Source organism: Choloepus didactylus, chromosome 4 (assembly GCF_015220235.1).
Source record: "Choloepus didactylus isolate mChoDid1 chromosome 4, mChoDid1.pri, whole genome shotgun sequence".
Classification (NCBI taxonomy): Eukaryota; Metazoa; Chordata; class Mammalia; order Pilosa; family Megalonychidae; genus Choloepus; species Choloepus didactylus.
Window position 1 is genome coordinate 155,857,718 of NC_051310.1, and position 4,496 is coordinate 155,862,213.

At 39.1% G+C, this 4,496-nt stretch overlaps 1 pseudogene; it reads left to right on the forward strand.

Moving 5' to 3' along the window:
• Nucleotides 1-2,696: 2,696 nt before the first annotated feature.
• LOC119532284 lies at nucleotides 2,697-2,991 on the forward strand (annotated as a pseudogene).
• The last annotated feature ends 1,505 nt before the right edge of the window (nucleotides 2,992-4,496 follow it).

Genomic DNA, 4,496 nt, shown 5'->3' on the forward strand with positions numbered 1-4,496 from the left:
AGGTTATTTTCAACCCAGCATCATCACAACTGTATTGTTTATTTTCCTGTGTATATCTGAATGAAAGTTTGTGGTTGCTTTTCCAGGATCCCTTTATAACAATCCAAACAGATTCTGGCTATGTGCTTTGGAAGGTGGTGAAGAAAGGGGAGGGATATGTGAACCCAAACAACATCTGGGCCTGAATTTGTCATTTAGTCCTGATCTGGGAAACTTGTTTCATATTGACTCTGGACTCACGAAGCTCCTTGATCTGAATTTGTGGGTCAGTGAACCCTGGGAAACAGACCGAGCCCAGGTCCCATCGATGTGTCTGGGATTCACGTTTACAGGGCCTCACAGAAAGATGCTCCCTTCTCTGGAACTTCATCCTGCTAACCCAGAGAGGTTTTTAGTTTTCTTTTAGAAACAATATGGATATAAAAAAGTGAGCTCAAGAAGTGCTCATCTTTGCTGCTGATATTTCACAGTAAAGGAGCAGTTTTAAAAAATTTGTGCCATCATGGGGACATTTTCTTTGTGGTGACCCCAGAGCTAGCTCCCTGGTCCTTAACGGTCTTCTTGGCCTAGTACTGAATTCACAAATGACATCTGTCAAACTGGTGCAGGCTGGTTACCACAAAAACACCAGGGGAGCTTTCTAAAAAACACAATGTTGTGAGTCCCAACCCAGGAGACTATGACTTAAGAGGTTACTGGTGGGATCCCATAACCTGTCATTTTAAATCACTCACAAGTTGATTCCATTCTCAAACACCTCAGTTTGAGAACCTCTGCTGCAAAATACCTCTGAATATCAGCTGATGTGTCTTTCTCATTGTGAGTAGTTGAAAAAGAGGAGCGCCTTAATTCATGTTCCAGTCTTTTGATGTAAACCCACATCTTCTGCATTCCCCACCTTGTGAGAAAAATTATTTTATTGCAGTTTGACAACAAAATATTGGTAGATGGACAATAGCAGAAGCATTCCAGAGGCTAGATCTCCACTAAGAGTATAGGATTAGACATGTAGCCTGATTGATATGGGCTAGCCACTTTATCTTGAAGTCACTGAACTCATCAGGGAATAGCATCTTGATGACAGATCGTTTTTTATACCTTTTTTTTTTTTTACCATTTTCAAGTAAAAATTTCCATGGTATTAGAGAATCATGTGTAATTACGGTGTTTCCTTTTCTAGGAACACTTTGTAATGTTTTTGCAATTCAGGAATATTTATCTATACATAATATAGTCTGACTTTTTCCCTTGAAAAGCTTTTATTAAAAAGATAACTTTCCTTAAAATAGATAGTATTTTAGAACTGAAGAAATATGATACTTCAAGTAGTAGTGATCCCTGAATCAAATTATTTCTATTTCATGTGGCAAATATTTATTGAGCACCTGGTAAATGTCAGTATCTATTTTACCTGTTGGGATACAGTGCTGAGAAACACAGAATCAGTCAATAATGACTTATCCTGTTATGCTCTCTGATTTCAACCCCAAACCCTTTTCTGATATTCCAATGGTTTATAGAGTGGCCCACAGTGGACATGAAGTCTCATATTAAATGTCTAAGAAAATTGGTATCTTCTCACCTACAGGAATGCCCTGGTTGCTCTGCTAAAGATCCTCCATGACAGCTAGTGACCTAAGAACAAAAAAGACCCTAGAAGTTATGACAACTGTCCTTCAGATTCACAAGGGCCACCTGAAGACCTACAAGTGCTTTATGCATGAGGTCAGGGATGAGGACATTGTTCTGACCTTGGGGAGGAGTCCAGGGAACAATCATCCCAGCTCAGTGCCTTGTCCACAAGGGGGCGCAGCTTCCTGACACAAACACATTTCCTGCATGAATTGTAGGCTCAGATTTAGCCTTTCACTGTGACATCAACCTATCTGCATGTTAAGAATCAAGAACATTATTCATGAGGCATTCTAAAGATGAGCTCTTCTCCAGGCTTACTGACTGTGCTACTCTTAATGCTTGGTAAGTAAAATGCCTCTTAAAATTTGGATTCTTTCTTTTATGTTAATAAGATCTTCAATAATAGTTTTATCCAAGAGCTTTATGCCCAAGGGGACAAACTTTTAATCCCTCCACCCTCCAGGAGGAACCAATGGAGACTCAGTGGCACAGATGGAAGGCGAAGTGACCCTCTCAGTAAGGGATCTCCTGACTGTGAAGTGCACTTACACAGCTGCAGGTTACCCTACTCTTTTCTGGTATGTTCAACATCCTGGAGAAGGTCCTCAGCTCCTCCTGAGGGCCACAAAAGCCAATGAGAAGGGAAGAAACAAAGGTTTTGAAGCCACATACAATAAGGAAACCACTTCCTTCCACTTGGAGAAAGCCTCAGTCCAAGAGTCAGATTCTGCTGTGTACTTCTGTGCTCTGAGTGACACAGTGATGTGAGCTGCAGGGGGAGCTGAGCAGCTACAAGGGGCCTGACTCCTGAGGGTCTGACCCTGGGATCCTCTCTGGCTTCAGCACAGTCTAGCGTTGCTTGTTCCCAAGGCCTCTGGTGGATGCAAATGTCATACAAAGAGCAGAACAAGAAGTGAACATCTCCATAAACTACCCTTCATTAGTGAAATTGAAAATAGCCTGTCACCAATAGTTCCTCAACTGAGCCACCCAAACAGAGTGCTGCTCAGAGACAGCCAAGCACAGTCTTGGATGCCAGCTACCCCAATGCCACTGTCACCATGACCCATTACAAAGCCTCCAACTCTAAGCACACACCATTCTGGAGATTCTTGGAGAAGTCAGGGGTGACCGAGATGTTGGCAGCCTTATATGAAAACCCACAGAAACCTAATAGTGCTGTGGTTATTTAAAGTATCACTTAGGAGCTGCTATCCCAGAAAATCCAGAAATAGAACTGCTTCTCCTAGAATTGGCAGAAATGAAAGAGAATATGAAGCTATTGTAGAAGAAAATAAAAAACTGAAAGCAAAGCTCACTCAGTATGAGCCAACTCAGGAGAAGCATGCTGAATAGGATTTTTTCCAGTTGCAAATACACTGAAAATTATTTTGTGTTACTTGAACAGTTTATGTAATATATTATCTTTTCTGAACAGATGCTATAGAGCTCTTTAAGTATGTTAAATTCACTTCTCATACTGTAACTGTTATAAATACAAAGAGTCACAAATAATAAGGGGCATGGGATGTTTGGGGTCTTCTTTTTTCCTTTTATTTCTTTTTCTGGAGTAATGCAAATGTTCTAAAAATGATCACAGTGATGAATATACAAATATATGATGATACTATGAACCATTGATTGTATACTTTGGATGGAGTGTATGGTGTGTGAATATACCTCAACAAAATTACATTAAAAAACTCAACACAACTTTCTTTGGGTCTTAAAAGATGGAGAATCCAAAGTAAATCTTGAAAAAAATCTAAACACAGCCATCTAAACAGTTTTCATTACCTTAAAATGCATATGATGAGTAATGATGGCACTGGTTGTATTTTAGTTAAGGACGTTTAGCATGGAGCTATTCCTTGCTTTAGTTCTGGATATGAGCACAGGTATAGTCACTTTTTAAAATGAAAATGACACTGCTATTTTACATTCCCTGTAGGGAGTCGGAGAGATCTGTGTGTCACAAGATACATTTGCACAGGTTCCCATGAATCTTCTCTTTTTGTTTATATAATGCAAAATGAATAACTCTTCTTTGCCACCACTTTGCCTTAGAAAACTGTGTGTGACAATTTGAACTCTGACACCATGTTTCCCTTCTGTGCATGCCTGCCTTATCTGATAATGTCACCTGCCTTTGCTCTGTGCTTCAGTGGGTCCTAGTTGTACATTGACCTTTCTGTGTAAATTATTTTTCAATTTGCTCTAACAGCAGTTACCGTGATTGTAATGTATATCACTTTAAACAGGATCACACTGTTCCCCTGCCTCTCCCTTATGAAAATTGATTGGTTGAGCACAGAACAGAGGCAATATAAAATTCTGGGTTAATGCACAAGCTGGGATGAGAAAGGGAATGAGCCATTTATCATAGAAGGTTATAAAGTTTGTTGTATATTTATATAGTGTTTTTTCTCTCAGAGGAATTTTCTAATCTTGACTTCATTTTATCCTCACTATCCCTGTGAAGTAGATAGGGCAAATATGAAGAGAGTTTGGGTGCTGAATTTTTAGGTCAAAGACTGGTTATTGATACAAACCATTTACTAACTGTAAATGTTGGTGTATCAGATAACTCCTCTGAGATTCACTTTCTTCATAAGTTAAATTGGAAGAATAATAATAACCTCACAGAATTGTTGAGGGTCAAATGAAAATGTATGTGAAAGATTTTAAATACTAAAGCACTATATACTTGTTAGTCCTTTTACCTTTCTTTTTGAAGTCTGACAGCCAAACACCTTGTTTTATTGAGCACCTATTTTCCTCATTGATTGACTGATAATTATTAAGCAGTAGTCCTATCATGTATTATGTCCCTCTTTTTAGACAACCTGTATTTAGTCTTT